This window comes from Patagioenas fasciata, chromosome Z (assembly GCF_037038585.1).
Source record: "Patagioenas fasciata isolate bPatFas1 chromosome Z, bPatFas1.hap1, whole genome shotgun sequence".
Lineage (NCBI taxonomy): Eukaryota > Metazoa > Chordata > Aves > Columbiformes > Columbidae > Patagioenas > Patagioenas fasciata.
The window spans coordinates 50,731,857-50,756,648 of record NC_092560.1 but is presented as its reverse complement, the minus strand read 5'-3'; the positions used below and the strand labels follow the sequence as shown (position 1 = coordinate 50,756,648).

Here is a 24,792-nt window from a genome sequence, read left to right as displayed (position 1 = left end):
ATGCTAAGCAACCTTCAAACAGAAAATAATTTTAGCTCAACCCATTCGAAAGTCTTCACACTTGCCAAGGACTTTATCCTTGATGAGTGCAAATGCTTTGGGTGTCTGATGCCAAATAATAAAGCTATTGAAATAACATATGCAAATGCACAGTATTTGATTTTCCACTGATTTTAACAAAATGCAGAAGTATAGACCTCCGGATACAAACATTACTTGCCACATGCTCTAAAGCAGCTGCTGTCATGTACTTGTGAGAACTTTCAAAGGGTTACTCTAGGAATACTTATTTGAATCTCAATATGTGTTTATTCAAATGAACAGTCAGCCACAACTTTCCCTTTTCTTTGAAAAGAGAAAAAAAATCACATGGGTGTGACAGTCCCACAGAATTTCACTGCAGTAGTGGAAGGAAAGTTAGAAAAAATCCAAATGATCTGTAGAGCACAACACTCAAAACTGCTGAAAATTGCTCTGCAAATACTAGAATATGCAGAATACTTTTCAGCATTCGTTAACTGTTGAGCTGGTAGGACTGACTGCAAGAAATGATGCTGCCTCTGTGTCAATGCCAATAAGGGGCTCCTTCTGCTCAGTGGACTCTGGCAGTTAACACCAGGAACTGTGTGTGGCTTGGAAGCAGATCTTGGAGTTCTTTGGCTGTGGAGACATCAGCAAGCATAGAGATTTCCTGTAAACTGAATTTTTACTCCCTGTACTTGAGCCTATTTACTTTGTTTTGAGTGGGAAGACGCTGCAGGAGTTGCACAATTTTGTAATTTTTTTCCTCCTTTCCCAAAAGCAACTTATTTTGTAGGTCTGAAAGTTCTAGAGAAAAGGTTGGTGGGGAAAGATGCATTCTCCAGTCTTACTGACTGCAGTATAACCAGTAAGTACAACTCTGACTATCTGGTGGGTTAACTATAAGCTAGAAAATAAAAATAAATACCACAGAGATTAGAAGTGGCGGTACATAATTGTTTAAGTATCTTCGGAGGTCAGTTGTTATCTGTCTCTTAAGTGTCTTGAAACAGTGCTATGGCCAAATTCAATTAATCATTGATCTGACTTTTGTTTAGTAAAGCTTTTCTCATGCTTCCCATGTATGATATTTTGAATTGTGGCCTGAATCCATCAAGATCAGTCCATTATTTCTAATTAGCTAGACACTAAGTCAAGTAGTAACATATCACATCTTTCAAATGCAAGGATATTTAGTCCAGAGCTTAGTATGACCTCTCCATTTAAAGTAGTTTTCCTAAAATTATTTTCTCTGAGGTTCAAAAAGCTTATTTTAACCTTTGCATCTCAAAAAGTGTATTTTCTTTCTGAACTCTCATTGTTTATAGTGTCAAGAAAGATACAATTAATTCACTGCAGGGCTGCAGAAATGTGTGTGGTCAAGCTTTTAGTATATTATTTCTTACCTGGCTTGGGGAACAGAATGTAGGATCCTGAGCTCATAGATTGGCATTAGAGGTTGGAATTTTACACATGAAAAATGGCTTTTAAAACTGTTTAAAAAGAAAATGCTTCTCTTTTTGAGAGTTTATGTTCTTTTATTTCTTTGTAAAGCCATAAATTCACTTTTGTCAAAATCTGAGAGCATCTGGATTTTTGTTCTAAAAAACCACCGAGCAGAAAATGGTCTTGTTTTGTGATTTTTAAAAAATCTATTTTGAATATTTTTTCTTTATCATGAAAATGGAGATACAGACCGAATAGCCAAGGATCACAGTATCACAGAGTGTTAGGGATTGGAAGGTACCTCAAAAGATCATCTAGTCCAATCCCCCTGCTGGAGCAGGAACACCTAGATGAGGTTACACAGGAATGTGTCCAGGCAGGTTTTTGAATGTCTCCAGAGCAGGAGACTTCACAAACCCCCTGGGAAGCCTGTTCCAGTGCTCTGTCACCCTCACCATGAAGAAGTTTCTTCTCAAATTTAAGTGGAACCTCTTGTGTTCCAGCTTGATCCCATTACCCCTTGTCCTATCATTGTTTGCCACCGAAAAGAGCCTGACTCCATCCTCGTGGCACTCACCCTTTATATATTTATAAACATTAATAAGGTCATCCCTTAGTCTCCTCTTCTCCAAACTAAAGAGACCCAGCTCCCTCAGCCTCTCTTCATAAGGGAGATGCTCCACTCCCTTAATCATCTTTGTTGCCCTACACTGGACCCTCTCCAGCAGTTCCCTGTCCTTCTTGAACTGAGGGGCCCAGAACTGGACACAATATTCTAGATGGGGTCTCACCAGGGCGGAGTACAGAGAAAGGAGGACCTCTCTCGATCTACTAACGACCCCCCTTGTAATCCACCTGAGGATGCCATTGGCCTTCCCGGCCACAAGGGCACAGTGCTGGCTCATGGTCATCCTGCTGTCCACCAGGGCCCCCAGGTCCCTTTCCCCTACACTGCTCTCTAATATGTAATTTCCCAACCTATACTGGAACCTGGGGTTGTTCCTGCCCAGATGCAGGACTCTACACTTTCCCTTGTTAAATTTAATCAGGTTATTCCCTGCCCAACTCTCCAGCCTGTCCAGGTCCCGCTGGATGGCAGCACAGCCTTCTGGCGTGTCAGCCACTCCTCCCAGCTTAGTGTCATCAGCAAACTTGCTGATAGTACACTCAATTCCCTCGTCTAAATCGTTAATGAATATATTGAATAATATTGACCCCAGTACTGACCCCTGAGCCACTCCACTAGATACTGGCCTCCAACTAGACTCCGCACCATTGACTACCACTCTCTGGCTTCTCTCCTTAAACCAGTTTGCAACCCACCTCACTACTCTATTGTCCAGACCATACCTTCTCAACTTAGCTGTGAGGATGCTGTGGGAGACTGTGTCAAAGGCTTTACTAAAGTCAAGGTAGACCACATCCACCGCTCTGCCATCATCCATCCGCCTTGTTGCATTCTCATAAAAAGCTATGAGGTTGGTCAAGCATGACCTACCCTTGGTAAAGCCATGCTGACTGCCCCTAATGACCCTCTTATCCTTGATATGCCTTGAGATGGCACCAAGGACAAACTGTTTCATTACTTTCCCAGGGACAGAGGTGAGGCTGACTGGTCTATAATTACCCGGGTCCTCCTTCTTGCCCTTTTTGAAGACTGGAGTGACATTTGCTTTCTTCCAATCCTCAGGCACCTCTCCCATTTCCCAAGACTTGGCAAAGATGATGGAGAGCGGTCTAGCAATTACTTGTCAGCTCCCTCAGCACCCGCAGATGCATCCCATCTGGACCCGTGGATTTATGGATGTCCAGACTATTTAATTGCTCCTTAAGCCAGTCCTCATCAACTAAAGCAAACTCCTCCATTGACCTGGCTTCATTCGGGGTCTCAGGGGTACAGGGTTCCCCAGGACAGCCTCCAGGATAAGGCAGGAAATATTGGGACTGAGAGGTAAGAAGAGGAGAGGGATTTTAAAAAAATGAATATTCATACAGGATACAAACAGGACAGAGATGCCAAATACATCATATCATATTTTCATTTTGGCAGAGAATTTATAGAGAAAAATCCTGGAAGAAATAGACACAGCTTTCTAATACTGCTGGGGATACCTTTTTCTTCTCCTTCTGGGTTAAGAAGGTGAAATTTGATCACAGACTTATGGAAGAAACTATTGAAAGAGCAAGTCTACTGAAGTTATTTGTCATTTTTTACAAGAGAAAATAAAAAAATAGCTTGAATAAGGCAAATTTAATGTTTTCATAATTTTCAGTAGTTCATATGATTAAAATGGTTTTGGAGCTGTAATTATTATTTTTCTACACTGATTTTTTTTGCTAACTCTTTAAAAATACCTTATTCTTTGTGCTCTGTATATATCACACAGCACAGTTTTGAAACAAATGTATGAAATCTCATTTAAAATACAGGAAATGAAAGCTTCTTCTATCATTATGATTATTCCAAACAACCCATTCATTTTAATTCCAATTTCAAATTATTCCAGTGCTGCCTAAACTGAATTTTCACTGCCAAAATTTGTAAGTATTTCTGAGGTTTAAAAGATGCATTCTCTCATTAGGCATATTTATGCCCTTCTTAGGTTAAATGTCCAACCAGGACTTGCTCAGTCTTAAACCAGTTAAATGAACTGCCAGCATGCAGAGTGTCATACACATTGGAAGGGATGACATGTCTCTTCTTACATCCAATGTGGTCAGTTCTGTAATATCTTACACGTGGTGAAGGACAAAAGCCATCCTTAATGACTGGAAACCATGGAATGAAATGCTGAGTATTCCTTTTTAATGAGCTCTACGATTTCCAGCTGGTGTGTACATGAGTAGTAAAACAACTGAAATAATATTTCTCATATGCTTACGAGCACAGATCCCAGGCTTGGAGTATTTCAATAACCAAGAGGCAGTAAGAATAACTATTAGGCCTATAGAGCAGGCAATGGTTTGGATGACTGCACAGGAGTAGAAGGAGAACCAGTGTAGGGACCAAATCCATTATTATGGACTGTAAAGGAAACGTGAGCAGGTTTGATGTTGGAATGTGGAACAATAACTTGTTCCTGGACACCACTGCTGTCTAGTGTTTTTCTGTAACATACTTGTTTTGTCTTTTTAACACAAAATGGGTAATAAAATTATTTTACTATATTCAGAAACAATTCAACAATCCCGGAGGCCTCTGGTACCCCTACTCATACCCCAAACAATAAATCAAGAATGCCCTTCAAACCCAAAGTGAATTGAGTGACGAGAAATGTATCCAACCAGAGTAACTGGCCTTGAAGATCACAATTTAAAGGAGGATGGTGAATGCCCTTGGGTAGAAGCAGCAAAATCCTCTTCCTCTCTGTAGAAAACTATCAGAGACAATTTCCAGAACACTGGGGGAAAAAAAAAAAAAATTGTATTTCCTACCATTGTTTTCAACAACTAAGTTATGTAGAAGATACAGAAAGTATAGTATTATATTTTCGATCTTTTAGTAATGAAGGATATTAAATTACTGATGTGCACAGAAGCACTAATTTCACCTCTTCCTAACAGTCTCTTAAATCTGATCCTGGAGTAAGTTATGTAGCAGGAGGGATATGCCTCAAGCAAAGTATTACAGCTATTTTAAGGCAACAAACCTCTTATAGCCATGTGCATGTTAATAACAGCAACTGCCTCTTCTACAACACTTTGCTTTCCAGAAGCACAGGACTTTCAGAATATCTGGACTACGGTTTTGTAGAACTTGTGTGTATGCTGCATTCTTATGCACATGCATCGTAGCTTGCTTTATGATTAAAAGTCCCTTCTTGATGTTGTAATTCTGTATTGACACTGTAATGGGATAGCATATATGCTGCAGATCTACATGCTAGAAGGTCTGGATTTATTACAGGGAATATATGCATAACACATCTCATGAATTCACTTTAGCATGCTTTCTTTTATAATAGTAAAAGCACTTTTCCAGGAACAGAAACCATGTTTTCTATCTCATGGTCCACAGTTTTAGGAGGCATTCTCCTATAATTCCTGTAATCTTATATTCCAAGCGTAGAAGTGCATAGTGTTAGAAATAAGAATTTAAGAGGCAATAATAAGATATGTGAGCCTGCCTTTGAGGCTACTCCAATGTCTGCAAACCATACTAGGTTTTTCATAACCCACATTCTGTCCCTCACCTGAGAAAGCATCATTATTGAAGTGAATATTTAAGTCATCAAGAGTCAAATATTGCCTGAATGGATGTGAACAGAAGTGTGCTTAACATTAGGGCCAATAGACAAACGGAGTTTGCCAAAGTTTCGTTATACAATATAAAGATTTAGTTTACCCCACTGTCTTACTATAAGAAATCTGCTGATTTGTCCTTATCCTCAGTTTCTGTAGAGGTTCTGAAGGCTAAAGATATGTTTCTTGCTTCAACTACATGGTTTAAAGTCTTTTAAAAACTTCTGATTGTTTTCAGGCTGCTCACTTTGTTTTAGGGCAAATACACCTAATCCATCATGACAAGACTAGTGCCAAATACTCAATGAGCACTTGTGAGAGATCCTGGTAAAGTTTGCAGAACTCATCAAAAGTCTGATTCTGCTTTAGTATTTTTTCATACAATAATCTGCCTTTTTCCTATCTTGTCACATATATAAAGGTTTGAAGAAGCAGCAGCATAGGGGGATTTAAAAGCATCTAACCTTTTTTTTTTTTTTAATATTTGTGAAGAGAGAGATCACATTTCAAGGGAGAATGTATTTCCTGAAAAAAAGTCTGTGTATATATAAATTGTTAAGAATGGCCTTGAAGTGTCTACACTTAGCTAATTCAATATTTGTTTCATTCAAAACAGAAGCTTCCAATGATGCGCTATTCAAAATTTTTAACAGTAAATGGAATTTTTACATAACTCTTTGAAGCTGTTGAGTAATAAATTATGAAGTTAATGCCCAACTATTTAGCAACTGACTCTATATATACCCCTACAGTGCATAGCAGTATGGTTACTGAGATTTATGGGAGCCCTTAAAACAGAACAGAAGTTGATCTGACTAACAAAAGTGATAAATAAGCAAAGTTCAGCTGGTTTCCATTGGTGCTTCTGTAAACATTGCACGTGAGAAGACATTTTTAAGACTCCTGCAATAGCTGCACTATTGGGTTTGTATTAATTTTGAACTGAAAAGTCTTTCACTGGTGAAGATCATCTGTAATTTTACTCTTTCTGATAGTTCAGACTTTTACACTTTTTTCTGGAATAAATGACAAAATACAGGCTCCTAGAGTAATGTATGGTATAACAACTAATATGCAAATACTTAATTATTACTATTGAGATAAAGAATTGAAATCATTTGGCCATGCCCTTTCTAGTCAGTGGTGATTTCCTGTTTGAAGACAAAGCCTACAGTAACACAAGCTTGGGCATGTAGCTGTTGTGCTATAGCAATTATCTGAAAGCTAAGTTGATTAATTGTGCATGAAAGAGTCTGATTTTAGTACTGAAGTCTACTCATCTGACTGTCCCATGATGAAGGCTGGCTCTTGATTCAGTGCCATTTGAAGCTTGAACCATCAGTAAGCTATATAATCGGTGAGCAACGCTTTATGGACTTTCTGCCTATTAAGGATGAGATTTTTACACTATACTGTGTTCTGTATTGTACCTGCGTGCACACAAGCACGAGTGTGTAGTATCCAACACTGTCCTCACACTCCAAAGATATACACTGGTAAAATATTAGTTCCCTCACTTCTGTTTGTGGTTTTTGGAGTTTGTTGTGGTTTCTTGTTTGAGGTTTTTTTCCCCATTCTGGTCTGACAGTATCATCACATTGTTTGCTGTTATCTGTTTGTCCTGTGCTTTTTTGTTCTAACTCCTTTTTTTCAGTAATTGCACATGCTTCTAGCACAACCACAGTCCAACTAATTGGTCCTGTGAATACACTGTAATTTACCTTTCAGATCTTAAATAAATAATGAGCAACTCATATATGTCAAAGAATTTCAGATCACCATTATAGAAAAATCATCAGCCTAACAGGGATGGAGAACCTCTGAAAAAGTCCTTGCCTGTGTGAAACGCTTATCACACAAGTCAAGCTTAATGTGTCATAGTCAGCAATCCACAGCGAGAGTCTTGGGGTTGGATTAGTGCTTGTTTGCACTCATCACAGCACTATGCAAGCTGAATAAACCCGGTTATTTCGAATACAACCCTTATTTCACAAACTATATATTTCAGTATGCTGTATTAGGTGTGTGTTGCTGAGTGCTCTGTTAAGCTGCAAAAACAATTTCAGTGAGTTATATTGTTTGGCCAACACAATTTATTGACCCATCTTTTCAGGCGCTGGTTACACTTTGAAAAAAGCTGGATAGTGCAGTTACATTGCTATCTGTGGCAGCAATAAGAAAATGTGAGGGTGATGGTCATGATTCTTACTGACATCTTATATCCTGCTATCTAATAACAGCTGACAAAGAGACACCTGCATGTGTTCCTTGAATCCTTTAAAGGTTACAGACTCAAAGCTAGCAAAAAAAAAGACCACCATGCAAAGTGATTTTGATGTGCAAAGTGATTTTGATGCGCAAACTTGTTTATGTTAAGTAAGTATTGAAGAACCTATAGTAAGACATACATCCAAAAAATGATACCAGTAGCAACATCACCAGGATTTCTATTCCTGATTGGTCTAGTCACATCAAAGCTCTGGTCAAGATGAGATATGAAATAGTATCATGTATTTTTCTTTAGTTGAATTCCTTTGGGTTCTATTGCCACCGTGTTTATCAAAACAGCACTTTTCAGCAGCTCCTCTGAGGATTACAGCATTCCATTTCAGTTCACAAGGTTAGTGTGATATTGTTGGATCAGACCTGGGGCAGGGGAGAGGGAGACAACAACCAAGCAAAACCCAAAAGCCAAAAGAGAAGAACAATGTCTTTCACATTTTGCAGGCCATGAGTACTTCCTCGTTATTTTATTTAATAACTTTCATGGAGTGGACAATAGCAGAGAGTTAGCACTTGCATTTGTATATTGTATCAAAGCAAGTTATCTCAGATACAGCTATTTGTCTGAACAGTAATTTGAACACTGAGACAAAAATCCAGATGCCATTTATTTTGTCTCTTCTCTATTAACCTAGCTGTGCTACTCTATTTTTTTTTTTTTTTAGGGTTCTCAATAGTTTCGTGAGGTAGCAATTCTTGCATATGGACTTAAATACTATGTTTATTTCCCAGCTTGTGTGTTAAAAACCAAATTCTGGACTGCAGTGTTGTATCCATGAGAACATCGTCTCTGCCTTGAGATTTTGCCTAACAAGTTCCCCTTTAATTTACAAGTACTATGAATGCAACACAGGAACTTTTGTTAGCAAGCTGCAAGTGGGAAAGAAAGGTATCCATTACACTAATCTCTGGCCTTGGTACTTTGGATTATAACGTAGAAATAGGAAGGAGGGCTTTTTTTTTTTTTTTCCTAAGCAGTTTACCTTTCCAACATAAAACAATTTCATGTTAGCTAGAAATATAGGAAAATAAAGTTTTTAAAATATTTTAATGAGACACTCTAAGCATCAGATCATCTCCCTTAACTTTAGATGTCCATATTTGAGCTATTTGTTTAGATTTCTTTGACAGCAAATGTAGATAAATAGACCTTTCTAAAATATGATTCATGCTATCTATTTCAGACATCTACCTTAGGATGAGATAAATTGCATTCTAGAAATACCATTTTTTCTCCATTGACTGCAAATGGTATCTAGATTATTAACCTAGAGGTAGGTGTCTGTAACATCTAGCCTTCTAATGCAGAAAAAAGTCACACATCTGAAGTTAGAGAAGATGAATTCCACCCCATATTTCAGTTCTAGAAATACCTTTGTCATGTCAGTTTAAGTAAAACACAACTGTTAGGTGCAATCCATCTCTTTTAAGGCAAACATAGCACCACTGATGCCTTTTTGTCCTCACTTCGTTTGTGTAACTGTCAACCACAGGTAACAAGTTTGCACTATGGGTTATGTTTGTAATTCACATATATGTCTATATCTGTGCCAAGATTTAAAATTAATTTAGGGTCGTATCAGACACTTGAACATAGAGCACTGTTAGACTGAGGTTTACATCCCAAATATCAACACACATGACAAGGTGACTTCTGCCTTTTTATTACATCCAAACTTAATAATAATATCAAAAGTGAAGAAAATGCCACTGAAGATATAAATTAAAATCTCTTTTAAGAATAAACTACATAATGGATTTAAAGGATTAGCATCAGATGCATAGATTTGAAACCTAGTACGAGAATTTCAGAAGATTCAGGACTGGAGATCTGCCCTTTATCATGCTGCTTACTGGCATGAACAGATTGGAATTGCATCAGAAACTGTGTATGCCAAGTTGATTGTGAGGGCCTGAGAAGGAAGCACAGAAAGCCTTACCATTGTGTGTACTGTTTTGGAATGGTCAGATGTCTCTTCATAGTGAAAATACTGCATGTTTGGAAAAAGTGACATCTTAACAGGCTACATCTGGGAAACAACTTAAGGTCATAACAATAAAATACCAAATTGAGACAGATCACAGTCAATTAGTCACTGAGAAAAAATCCCTCTATGAGCAACGTTTTAAGCTTGAGAATTTAAAAAGCTTGCCTTGATATACAATGGATTATTGCTAACTGCAGTCTTTTCACATACTGTAGATTATTTCAGTAAAATGAGACAATAGTTTTGTGTTCCACAAGCTGAAAATGAAAACCAGATACACATATTCAAGCCATTTGTTGAATGATTTTTTTTTCAGGAGAGAGGTTGAGTATGTGAATTCTAGAAGTGAATATGCCACTGAAGTAAGTACACTGATGTAGTCTTCTGTTTACAATGCAGCTGACAGGAGCCTTCGTTACTTTTTTTTCCTAAGCATGAAAAGGTGCATTGTGGTCAAAGGCCACTTCACTTAGACTAAACAAAATGGTAAATTTATAGTCTAGATCCTTTTTGCAGGCAACAGGATGACCCTGGAAGAGGCTGAGTGAGGAAGGGTTGCCTTGCTACTGGAGTGCCTTGAAAGGTGACTGCTCAGGTGGCAAGTGCTCAGAGCCTGAAGGGAGTATGGTGAGCACACAAACAAGCCTTTAGAAAAGCCAGTATACTTCCACTTCTGTGCCTTCAGAGATAGCCATGTAGCACCACTGCAGTGGGGAGACAGGAGTATCACTCCATTCAGTGCTCCTTGCTACTCAAAGTGTTTTTCTTCCCTGGAGTTTTTAATCTCTCCTTTGCAATTTCTAGTGTACAATGGTGTTAGCTATTGTAAGTTAAGTCTATTCTGTCAATGCTCCAGAAAATAAACATGGTTTTTCATGTGCCAGTGGAATTTTTGCTTCCACTGAAGAAGTGCGGTGGCTGGGAGTCCTTTCCAGGTTGGAAACTTGCCACAAAAATATTTTTCTAAACGCCTCTATCAGGAAAGAATGAAGGAATTTTGTTCTGCGACACACAGCATCTTGAATGAAATACAAAATGACAGTTACCTCTGCTGCAGAGCACTGGAAGCTGAGGCACATGGGAAACAAATCAGCAAGCAGTTGAAGGACAGACTCTGAAGGACAGACTCTCCTTCTTCCTACATAAGTACCTGTTCTAAAATTATTTGTTATGACTAATTTGATATAATTAGCATAATAGTTAGATACCATTCTTAAAAATACTAGTGAACAGAATTTCTTTGGCTTGTTTTTTAATAAAAGAAACATCTGCGAACTTGTTTCTTAGACATATTTTAATAGTGTCAAACTGCATTAGCAAAATTGTTACTTAGAAGTCTCATGCTTCTAATTGTGTAGACATATTTGCAGTAACTGTACAGAGAAATGCAACTGGGTTGTTATGTATTCATAACATTTAGCCTAAGTAAAATGCACTTTCTTCATTAAGGCCCCAGTTATTAGACATCCAAGTATGCACAGAGTGATACATAGCCAAGGCTAATGGGGGTGTTTTGTGGTTTTTACTCTAGGATGCACACAATGCCTCCAAAGCAAGCACAAGACCCAAAGGAAGAGTCTGGATCTATAGAAGAGAACGAAACGGTAGAAATGCTAGGGCTCAACTACGGAGATGTTGGGAATTATTAAGATAACCTAGAGACCTCCTACCTTATCAAGAAACCTATGTGTCACGTATCATGGTGACACTCCATGAACTTTTTCTGTGTGCTGTGGCCATAGATCCTTGGAGTGCTAGGACAGGGGTGAAATCAAAGCACACACAGAGGTACAGCATAGGGATAGGGTCCCTCTGTTGTCCTGAGTAGGTGTCCTGGATTCAGAGAGCATCTGATCTGTCCCAGTAGTATGGGATTTCTCTCTTGCCTTAGCTAATGTGAGTGTTCCTCATCTTGGTATGTGTTTTGTTAGGGTCAGTGTCAGACTGTATCACCACAGTAAGTTGAAATGGTGTTTGCAGAACAGGCTAGATAGAGACAGACAGTTCTTGCTGCCTAGGTTTGTTGTTCAAGACTGCTGGTATGTTCAGATAAGCATCGAAGAATTGAGACTCTCAAGTAATATTTCACATTTTTCTTTTCTACTCTAAGGCAAAGAATCGTTGTTTAGAAAGGAAAGCTGAGGTTTGAACTCCAGAACTTGAGGCAAGTAATCAATTTCTCCATGTATTGGGAACACATAAGAAGTGACTAAACTCATAAAACAAAAAGTAGAAATGTCCTTTTTTTGATCCAGCAATATAAGTGCATCCATTTTGTGATACTACGTGATAGATGATTGTGACATACCTTAGGTTTTGATTCAGATGTCTCACCAATTTGGATATTATTTCCAGTAGATCAGAATTTAACATCATGGCTTTCTTTTGTGCTCTGTTCCGTCTTTCAACCTGTGGCAACAAAGTGGAATAGTATCCATAAAGAGATGAAGACAGTTTCACTTGAGAATACTTTGGTAGTTAGCTTGCTGTCTTTGGGAATGTAAAACATAGTTTCCTCTTCCTGATTTATGCCAATGCCTGGTCTAAGAAGTCTCAAGTGGTTAAGAATTTGAGATGATCTAAGACTGCTATAATATAAAGTTTCATGAGCAAGATTGACGCCACCTCTGATTTGGTAGGATAATGGAGATGCTGTTGACATCCCATGGTTTCTCAGATACTTGCACTGGCTGCATTGCTCTGGACAATTTGCTACAGGACCAAGAAGCAGATAGGTCATTTCGCTTGATGTTGCACATCTAGCCTCAGGCAGGCCTGCAGGCTCACTCTATAAGCAGGGGAAGTTACCCATGGAATGGAAATCAGTTTTGACTGTTGTGATTCTGCTATTTCTAGACTTTAACACCTTTCTTTCATTTTCTGAAGCTTGTTCAGATATCATATAAACACAGAAAATATACATTTATACAATATCCAGTTGATTGATAGCAGACACCTACCTTCAAATGTCTCAATTGACACTGAAAATGTCTGTCTCCCTCCACTGTCAGCAGAAGGAGTTTGCCAGTCTAACAGAGTAAATTTTAGAGAACTGATTTATGTAAGACAAATTCTACACTCATTGTTGCCTAAAAACTGGACTGAGGGGCCTAAAACTATAACTGGTGCTTATGTCCTGAGTGAGTTACCTGAAACCACAAAAGAAGTTCATGGAAGAGAGGTTTGCAATAGAAAACAGACTTTATTAAAACTAGAGACTTTACCCAACTGCCGTTCTACTGAAGCATTAGAGTACGTGGTTTTTATAAAAGTTCACACATTTGCATGGAGATGCCATCATCCTTCATTTATTTTTTTTTACATTGTTATAATTTTACTAAGCTCTTAGCTGAATTATTATGTCAGTGAGTTTTGTGAATTAAAATGAACATCCATCTATTGAAAACCTAGGAAAAAAAAACTGTATTTTTTTAATGTTTACATTTAATACACTTGCAATTTCTTCTTGTAATTTCTAGTAGTGATGTTTCACTGATATCTTTAACAGTCATTGGTAATTTCCTCTGAAGGCAGAGTAAGCAAGAACTAAGTTGTCATAGCCAAGAGACTAATCAAAGGTTTGCACAAGATAAAACATTTGTATTGGTGGTTTTTTGGTTTTGTTTCTTTTTTTTGTGTTTGTTTTGTTTTGTTTGGTTTTGGTTTTGTTTACATATATATATACATATATATATATTTGTTCTTTTTGCTTACATCCTCAATTTGATTTATCCTGAAACTGAATCCTGAAGTCTTTTGGGGAGAGAGCTTGCAAAATAAGCAGTGACCTAGCACTGTAATGTTACTGATGAACTGGTTGTTGAATTTTGCAGAAGATTAACATACCATAAACGCATTAAGACTTTGAGCAGACAAGAGGCTTTACTTTTTATTTTCTTGCCCAGTTAAGAACCTCTTATTATTGCGTTAGTAAAGCATCCAAACCTGGCTAAACTCAGCTTTGCATTCAACCCACAGTTTGACTGCTTTATTTTTATTGTTTCCAGAGACAGATTTTTCTATATTCGTAAAACCTTTTAACAATGGCAAAAAATCTGGTCCCACTACATAAAACAGCACTGTTTTAAAAACAGTGCTTCTGTTATTTTCTAGCTTTCCAACAGCATCTCACCAGAAGCCCTAGAGCATGCACTCAAAATAATGTTTCCTGATTTTTGTTCTCTCTCAGTTTATGGGATATCTGAAATTAATTAACTGACAAATGTGCCATGCTATCAAAAATTTTTACAGGATCCCTCTTATGCATTTAAGGGTTGTAATAATTCTGTTTCAGTGTGTTTGAGCATCAGAAACTTATTATACAAAGGGCAATTTCATTTTTACTGATACAGTAGCTTGTGCCTGAAGACCACCCTTAGAGAGGCCCCAAGTGGCTTTACACTCCAGTGGGCTCATTGTAAAAGTAACATAATAGGATGAAGCATGGGGCCAGGAGTGGAGGGGGGAGGAAGTGGTACGTAACTCTAGCAGTGAATTTCGCAGTAATGAACAATTCAAACAGCCTGATACAAAATCAAAATGCATCCTGACTTTTCCTGAAATTCAAAATAAGTAAAGAAAGAAAGAATGCAGGAAAAACTAAGGAAGAAAACAAAATATTTTAACTGAAACATAATTACTTTTTATTTCTGTATATCACAACACCAGATTTTCAATGGCATGCTCTTTCCTGTAGATTTTAAGCCTCAGTGGGTGGTTAGGTTTCTTGAAAAAAGAAAAAAAAGCACACACACAGAAGAATGGTATCCATGTGCCAACTCAGTTGTACTACAGTAGTTAGGGAGATACGAATCTGTCCTCATTCTCCAATGTCCCTCCCATACACTCTCCATCTTACCCTCTCTGCTTTTGATCGTCCTTCAAATGCAGCAGGCACAATATGGTCCACAGCTTTATGGTACTCCCACACTGACCTATGGATTCATCTGTTACGCACCAGCTTTACCTTCATGTGTATGCTTACTTTGCTCCTTAGAACACAGTATTCAAAATGTTTTGGTTTGGTTTGGTTTCTTCTTTAAGATTGTGAGGATTCCTCTGAATCTTTAGATAAGACAGTTGTAAATACTCTTGCTTTTTATACCTTGCATAACAATAACATTGAAAGAAATGTGAGCTTTGAATGATGTAGCCATTGTCAGACTCTTTGTCAGCTGCATTAGCTTCTGTTCTCATCAGTCTGACAGTCTTTGGATTTTTCCCTTGATTTATTAGCCTTTTCATTTTCTTAGGTATATGTTTTTTGAGTGAAATTAAGATTTTCTATTCCAGCAAGATACAGTTGTTGCTCTGATTTACTTCTTGAATTATATTTTTGACTTCTCATCTAACTGGTGAAAGAACTTCTCATTCTTCTCCTGTCTCAAGCTCTTATTACATAAAATAAGGTTACTTCAGAAGTCACTGGTCCTATCTGATGTTTCTGAATCATTCCTTATGTTCCACATAGGCGTTGTCATGAGACTATGATCCCTCTTACGTAGTTCAAATTACCACTTATTTGGTTATCAATGAACTTCACTTTTTTTATTTGGCATCATGCTGTTTGAGGAATAGGTTTTGATTTGGAGCGGGTCATTTGAATCATTTTGGCTGTGCTTCAGGCTATTTTTTCTCTTTCGCATCTGAAATTTAGTCACAATCTGCTACTGAACTACATTAACAAAATTGTGGGTTCACTGTGGACAGGTATAAGGTTAGTGCTTGAAATCCAGATCAAAGAATGAGTGAAATTGAAATAATTTTTCCAGATGCGTGGGAAAGGTCAGCTGGATTACTAATTGAAAGATGTCTGTTTATAACTTTTGAATTTGGTTGTAACATGTAATAGCACAACTGTGATCCCATCCATTAGAGGACAGATAGCATATAGCCATATTTTCTTTATGACATTATAGCACATTACTCATATGACCAGAGGCAAAGTGCCATTGGTTGCCCTTACTTCAGGAAAAACGGAGAGATCAGGAAAATGCCATTGTTCTGAGTTCTCAGGCAAATAACTAATGATTTCTAAGATATCACACAGGAGGTATTGTCACGTATGTGATATCTTCCCCTAATTCTTAATAAAAAATCAATATTAATTCTAAACCTCAAAATAAGCAATGTAAGAGAGGTCAAATAGATTCATTTTTTGAGTGGGAAAGTTGCACTGAAAAAGAATCTGTGAAGAATCAATTATTTTGAAGATCTGAATATGTAATGGAGTAATTCCGTTATTTAATGCCATCTTTAAGTTTTAATGGAACCTAGCTTAAAATTCTAAATATCAGGCTTCTCAGGAGTATCTGTAGAAGAACAGCTGTGGAAGACCACAATAAACTGCAGTAGCAAGTAATTATTTTCTATTTTTTCCCGAAATACTCAATTTTTTTTTGTGTGTGTGTGTCTGTAATAAAACAGTTCTGCATCAAAGATCTAGTAGGTATTAGAGAAAACTCCAAAAAGTCTCATTTTTCCACAGAGGACAGACAGGGGTTAGAATGCAAGAAGAAATAACTATATATATCCCAGTCTTGCACAAACATCTTCAATTCAAAAGAAACAATATGTCATCACAAGCAAAACACAACACCATATGGTGTGTTATTAACGCAGCGTCCTGTCTTTGAAATCTAACAGGGTAGAGAATCATGGGGGGTAGAAAAGGCTTGCATGTAATTCAGTTTTCGTTCTGCTAAGAAAACACTTTTGCACATCATATGAAGGAGCTGTTTTCATAAGGGAAAGTTTGTGCAAATCTGCCAAGCTTCAGGAAAGGTCATGCTACGCAAGTGGACTGTTCTCATGGCTGTCAGCTTTCCAGTTTATATCTTCTCCTAATGAAATGGTCATTCTGCACCTTTTCTTGTATGTGATGGAAATCAAGGGCATTTCCCCAATATCATACTTCTAAACTCCTTATGAATGCTGTGACTGCTTCTTTTGGAGTTCTTTGGTGAAGGTCAATGAGAACTCAAAGTGATTTGAGATCCAAATGTTATTAACAAGATTTTTTCTACCTTGCGAATATAGATTTGCTTTGACAGTGGGTTGCTCTAGATACAGTTGTATTCTTTATTGCGTTCTTTATTTCGTAGACAATTAAGCCAGTGGTCAAAGTGCTCAAACATGTTTCCCAGCTTGAGAAGCAGACAGGGTAAGTGGGAACATATATGGTTGCTTGCCGTAGCAGAATTCAAATACAGCTATACTGAAAATAAGATATTTTGTCGGTCTCCTCTGGCAGCTCCTGCTGCAGTAGTTTAAAACATGGCCCTTCCAGGGCAATCTCCTTTGGCTTCTTTGACTACACATGACAGCCTCCTGAAGAAGGTCACAGGGAAGGCTGGAACTGGGGATATATAAAGACTCAATGAATGATGTTTATCAGAGTCTATAGAGTTGCTTCTTCAGAAGGCAGCAGCTTTCTGTCCATCTTTGGCAATGAAACTTGAGTATGACATTTACTCTCTCTCAGTTCACTGCATTCCTATATCTTCTCCAGTAAGGAAAGGTATTATTTTACTCCTCACCTCCAAGAGTGGAAACCATTGGCCTAGCTTCTACTGCGAATCATTTCCACAGACACTAAGGTACTTGAGTTACCTCTGTGAAACTTTTTTTTTTTTTAATTAAGCTACAACAAGATTTAGGAAATTTAAGCATTACACAAACTTTTCCTTGATAAATCATTTTCATCCTCTCTTACTGGGTATGGATGTTGTCAATTTTTTATTACATTTTTTTTGCCTTTTTTCTCTAAAATTGCAGCCTATATTCACAATATTCTATCTACATCAAGTGTCATTATTATCAATACAAATGCTTGTATGTGTTACTCAACATGAAACAATCAGAATCTGGCCTGTCAGTTAAAATTTCCGTGGTGACAGGGACCTGTAATTTTTTCCCTTTCTCTGTGGTATTATAGAAAGTATTAATATCTACTGTCTCTGACATTACAGAAGGGGCATAGACATTTCGTAGTCACTATTTCAACCAGTTTACATTTGAAGCCCTGTTTTTAGTTTCCCTAATTTAGTCTTGAATGATTGTTTTGGCTTGAAAACCACTCACTGAATTTCAGATGCAAATTGCTATATGACAATTAGCCTAGAAACAGAGGTTGTCTCCATTTGCATGGTAATGAAGAGTTGTCTTCCAAGACATGTCAAAACAGTCAGAAGAGACTAATGAGATTTTATGTGAACCAACTGCTGGACATTCTCTTTTATTTTAAAATAATCTTGATGGCAGTGGATTATTATTCAATTTGAAACAATATTATTGAAAGTCTGACAGCAGAAAACTATTTCAGAAAATGATCTGAACTCAACATGAGAACCATCAGTGAAATAGTCTGTGTGAGTAAATATCAAATGATATTTTTCTGACACGACACTGGACAATGAGTTACTTAACTGAGACCAAGATAAATAGGACATTCATTGCCCTGATAGGACACAGCAGTGCAAAATCTCATCATCTTTGTTTTCAAAAACTCCAAGTTTTCCAGAAACACAGGCAAAAATGACATCTTGATGTTTTTGTTAGACCCCTCACAAGAAGTGGTGACGAGTTAGCTCTGGTTTCCCAAAGTTTTTGAAGTACACTATCCAAAGGGAGAAGCAAAAGAGGCAAAGCATTTACCAGCTTGTGAAATGTCTTTAGTCTAATTGAACTATAGACCAAATATTGTGATTGCATCAGTGGTGCCCCAGTATCCTTAGAGGAGAGATAAGATTTTGTCCTCATGGTAATGACATTTTGCATACCAGACCTTGCTCTGCTCTTGTAACTCTATGCTTTTATAGTATTAACATAGAGCCATCATTTTCTTGGGATGGCCATTTTTTTGGCATTCTGTGTCTTCTGATCGCATTTATATTTCAGGTAATTAGATGTGCCTGTTAACTGTGTTTGAGTAGATTCTTCAGAGAAAGAAAGTATGATGTCTGACTTAAGGGGAAGTGAACGAAAGGAAGGGAGTCACAGGTAGTCAAAAGTGAAACGTTTACAGCTGCTTTCCCAGGGCAGTCAAATAATGTCCTTGGGCACAAGTGTTAGTTAGCACAAGAGCATTAAGAATTAGTAAGATATTGTCCAGTTGCAAATGACAAATACCACTGATGTGATTGATATATACTTGGTTTTTTATACTTGTAAAAAAAAAAAAAAAAAGATACAGTCATTCATTAAATGTATAACTAAGTAGTTCTGAGGACTCTATAATTACTTTAATTATTAATGAAGTGGATATGTAAGCATATGATTTTCTGAAGCACTGGTTTGTCAGTGATTTGTGACAACTAGTGATGGTTGATAGGCAGGGAGTAGATGGTCCAATTTTTCTGTCTTGTCTGACTACTTGTGTCATAAAAACCCTAGATCTTCTGGCTGGGTTACATAAGGAGCAAAGATTAACTTTGCAAAGCTGTCAGAAAATCCTTGTGGTACAGGTACTTATATAGGACCAGAAACCTTTAGAGAAGCCCCCAATGCTTGTTTTGTGACTAGATTCAAATATGACCTGAAGTGCCCCAGTGCTCAGCTTTGTAAGTTCTTGTCTTGTTCATTACTTGGTCACTCACTGAAAGCCACATCCTTGTGTCAAGCACCTTTGTGTTTTGTACTACCCATAAGGACACTTTTACAGCTAAGAAACAAGTCAACAGAAACCAGCATACAGGACAGAGAAGAATATGAACTTAGCTGATTGAGAAAAAAAACACAGAGAAGGTTATGAGAAAGACTTGTGTTTCTGGATTTTCTGTTATTCTGGGGACATTCCCATTTGGGGGATTTACCTTCCTCGAATAGGTGTGCAGAGATAGCATGTTTTATAAAGAGAGAAATCTATCCAAGCAAAAACACATCAGGTGACCTCAGCTGCTTCCCCTACAAGGCAATCACTGCAAAGTAGTGGAGCATCCCTTCCCTCTGATAACTCCTTCTTCTTCTGTAAGACACTTTATGTTACTTCTAAGCTCGCCACGCATGAGTGCTTCTCCCAGGACAGATGGTTTTTGTGGAGTGTGTGTTTTCTGGTATTTGGCCTTCTGAGAGAACCTTGTTCTGTGTCACCAGTGAGCACCTTTGACATCTAAGCCTGAATGTTCCTCACTGAGATGTGTTCCCCTAAGTCAATAGTAACTTTTTTAATCAACTGTCAGAACTTTCATGTGAAAAATACATGATATAATTCCCCTCATCTTGCCATTGAGAGTATGTTTATCAGTAGTTATGCTATTTGATCCAGCAATGAATTGCAAAAAAGTTAATGAAAGTTTCAAATATGTTTCCTATTTTAATTGCCATGTGATTGAATCAGGGAAAGCGGGGAAGATCAAGGTATATGGCTTCTTGTTTGTACTAAAAGTACCTGTATAATAATCATGAGAACCATCTCTTTAGTTTATGCTCATTTTTAAACTCCTTGGTTAAATTTCTTACTTCTTCTTTTGCAGCTTGAGCATTTATTTCTCAAGGAATTTCAGGCACATGGACTTCACTATAATGGAAACATCTGGTAAGTTAAATCATATGATTAAATAGTCTTACTGAGAACTCCTTCAAAGGTTCATGAAAATCTCCAAAGATACTGGGTGACTTCCATGGACTTCAGAGTTTATATTCACTAAAATTAATTATGACATGTCTAGTTGATTTGTGAAAGTGATAATTAACACAGGCCTAGTTAATTAAATCAATAGTATCATGCAATTAGAATAACATGATATGCAAATATTCTCAGTAACAGTTTCATGCATAATCTTCAGACTTTGAATTATTTGATGAAACTATCCTTGTCAGTTGAATACAAAATAAACTGAAGAATGTGGTAATTTTATTTTCCAGTGCTGATGTGCAGGAAAACACATATTGATGTGGCATATTGTTTTACAAACTCTTACTCTACAAACTGCTCTCTACATTCGAGAACTTTCAATGTACTTTCCAGTAGTTTAGTAACAATATAACATCATGACAGCCACCAATAAGAGAGCAGAAGGGAGTGGTAAATTACCCCAAATATAACAGTATTAAAGGTTGATAAAATTATATGAAGGTACCAGATTTTTTAAATTCCATATTATAAACTAGTAAATTTCAGCAAAACCTCTGAATACCTTTAAAATATTTTATTTTGTTTGAGGAAGAAGAGACTCACACATGGATCTCTTGTCTAGATTTTAATAGATATGTTCTTGTGGCTGTGTGAAAGTAAAGCCACTAAACTGAAAATGGCCTGGGTTATACTCAGCAGTAGACAGGTGACTGTTTTCTATCACTGTACTAAACAGAAATTAAGCATATTAAAGAACCTTCAATAAAAACCTTCCTCATAGTAAACAGAGTTGGGTCTTCTGAATAATCTTGTTATGTAAATTAAGAGTTCCATAGAATAAAACAGATTATTAAAACTCCTGAGGTAGGTCATCCATTCCCTCAGCGGGGTACATGAGAATTTTAATTTCTTACTGAAGTACTGTAAGTTCAAGAACTGCATAACAAAATTTACATTTTAAGATCATGTGCTGCTGTCATATCAAGAAGTATGGTGATTTTATGCAATAGAATTTAATGAATATTATAAAGGAAATCTCTTCAAGGACAGTCACCTTCAAAAATAGCGGTATTTGTGGATTGTGGTCAGATCTGCAGTCAGTACACACAACAGGCATAAAAGCATAATCAAAGAATAACTCACCAGGAAAGAAAATAATTTATACTTCTAATCATCTTACAAAGGCCGATATATTTACTATTATATTCTTCTGTGTAATGTTCTCTTCAGATCATATTATTGTTTTTTAAAAGTACAAGTAGCATCTGTTTTATGTAGTGTAGTAAGGATATTTTTGTAGGTTTCAGCAGGTTGTTTATTATACTTGTCATGATTTAATTTACTGTTGTGATCCCTCTTTCTTCCTATACTCTGTGATGTCACTTTGCGTGCTGCACATTTCCTTTGTATTTGCATAACACCATTAGGAACCAGAGACAAGTCTTTTCAGTTTCAAAGTACAATTTGAGCAGTCCCACAGGAAAAGGGGCTTTTTGCTGTCTGTAGTGTAACATATTATGTCAAGCCTGAAATTGATTTGTCAGTGGGGTCATCAGTGGTGTAAGGTGGTTTTAATGCCGTTCTGGAGTTTAGATACTGTTTTCCAAGGGTAATTAAGTAAAACCTATAATTTCAACAAGCCACTTAAAGACTGAATTAGATATCACTTGTGTTGTAATAGACAAGCTAACATGGACATTATTATTGTTATGGCTGCTCATGACATGAAAAGCAAAGAGAAAAAGTGTACTCCCACTTATTCATTAATTTATACAATTTAAAAAGCTTTTCCCCCTCATATTTCCCTTCAATCTGTGGAAAACATGATCATGCACAATTTTCATTAGAAAAGTTAGCCTGCATTGCAGTGAGTTTATTAGACTATACTCATATTATGCTTGTTTGCAGTTGAAAGTTATCCTACGTTTTGACACTATCTCAACTGCATCTGAGAGCATTGTTGGTTTAACACAATCACATTATTAAAGAGATGGACTTTCAACTTTCCATATTTTTTGCATATTAATTTTACGTATCTTAGCAGAAGGACTCAAATTTTGAGCAACTGCCTTTAATTTCTTACCTTTTTTATTTCACTTCCACCCAGCTGGCTAAATTAACATAACAATAGTGATCATAATAGACTTGATTACTTTGGTGCTAGCAAATAAGGTTGCCATGTCACATTTCATCCTGGGGGACTACAGTACTGCTTTTGACCAGAATCTGAGCTAACACTGCTAAGGACAAGCATCTTGCTCTCAAGGCTAACTTCTTGTTTGATAGGTGGTGAACAGAGACAGCCTTCTTATGTTGTCTAATTCTCTCATTGTTTCATAAGGTCACCTATTTTTACCTGTTTCTCATAAAGAAGATAATGCAGTTCATAGCAAGATTAGCAAAAGCTTGTAGTAGAGTCTTGCATATACATGATGTGTAAGAGGGATTTTGACAAAGAAGATGACCAGTGAAAATTCCAAGTGGGGAGTTCTGTGTACTGAGACTGCAAATGACATGAATCCAGCTGTACTTGAATTTAAGCTGTTTTGTTTTGTTTTGTTTTAATCACTTCCTGTTCATTTCAAACCGAGCACTTTTAACTGAAGAGTTGAAGAGCTGAACACTTGTACTCAGGGTATGTGCATGTCAGTAGTTGCAGCCAGATGTATCTCTGTTCTCCTTCCAGCTCTATGCATCATAGGGTCCCATATGGCATATGAAATGTGCTTCCTCATATGTAACCTCAGATACAAACATAATTGTCACCCTTTCAAAAGTTGGTCAAGACATAAGGGCACACATACAACTTATAACATGGATCAGTATTATTTATTTTAAAAATTGTGAATGCCAGGAAGTTGTGGTTACCTTTGAAGATTCTAATATGCTTTGAGAGGGAAAAAATTAATAGAGACTGGGTTGAGCTGGGAAGTGATGGTAAGCATGAAGCTATTTGTGAATGTGCAATGTAGCATCTGAGGTTTTGCATGATCCAGTATGTGCTATATAAATAGCTACCTTGCATCTTCTGTGGTGGGTCAATGGCAAATAAACTACAGACTACTCATTAGCAATAAGTCATTGCAATATGCTGGTGGCGTAATTGCTCAGGTTCACAGTAGAGGCTGACTTGGATTGTGACCCATGAATATGCTTCCAGGGGGATATGTCAGCAGCTTATAAGTCCCATGTTACTGCCTTTTGAAGTCAGAAAGAGCATTAAATAAGGGCGACTGAAGAGAGCATCTGCTTATCTCTTGTAAGAAATAGAAGGACCTTATATCCAGAACCACTAAACTGAATTAAAACTTTGGGAGGTTGGTATCATTTTAAATATGGGGGGATTTTGTGATACATGACTCAGAAAAAACAGTGACTGGACAGGGTACTGGGCTCTTAATAGGGCAGCTCACATACATGTTATGGGTGGAAAATTCGAACAAGTGAGTATATTGCTGTTTGACAACAGAAACAAAGACCTTTCTAGACATTTAGTTTAAAACTTGTGTAAATAAAATAAATTTATATTTCTAATACAACCAATAAAAATAATTGGGTTCATCTTGAAGGTTTCCCTTGAAAAAGGTATCAGAAAAACAAACTATGAAACTTTTCCTTGTTTATTTTTAATATATCTTTAGGAAACGTCTGAATACGCACAGAAAGTAATTACTTCAAAAATATTCAGTTTTGAAGGAAAATGTTTTTGGCAAATGCTTTTAACATAGTTGCAGTTAGAATCTCAAAGTTAAGATGCAAGCAGAGACCTTAAGTACTTAAGTGGCCTAAGTTTATTCAGATGGTTAAAAAACTTTAGCATCCTTTGTTTCACTTCAGGCTTAGACTTCATGATCTTTGGAGAGAAGAGGGCAGCAGCGAGTCATCTGAATCCCAGATTTTCAAGTATGTTAAATGTCTTCAGCTCCTTTAAAAAACCTTCATGATTTACAGTTATTCAACATTTACAGGGGATCACATTATTAAGTAGGACTCATATTGTCACTGTCAAAAAACACTGTGAACAGCAGGAAGGCCACTCAAACTTGGTATATTTGAAAACTCCGTGAATGTACTTGACCAGAATGTAGATTATTTTGCTACTGAAAACTGATAAAAGATGTACTGAGAAATTGTTTTGGAGCCATTTTGGGGCTGATACAAACCTTACTGGAGGCAACATATCTAATGCAAAAGTAGAATGTCACACTGCTACATAGGAGGTGGGGCTCCTTTCCCATT

The 24,792-nt window shown here is 37.1% G+C and overlaps 1 long non-coding RNA gene across 1 annotated transcript; it reads left to right on the top strand.

The window, feature by feature from the left end:
• The first annotated feature begins 631 nt into the window (after nucleotides 1-631).
• Nucleotides 632-24,473, top strand: LOC139826406 (uncharacterized). The gene is made up of 3 exons (XR_011736439.1): nucleotides 632-889; nucleotides 20,453-20,514; nucleotides 24,391-24,473. It is a non-coding gene; the product is annotated as an uncharacterized lncRNA (long non-coding RNA).
• Nucleotides 24,474-24,792: the final 319 nt, after the last annotated feature.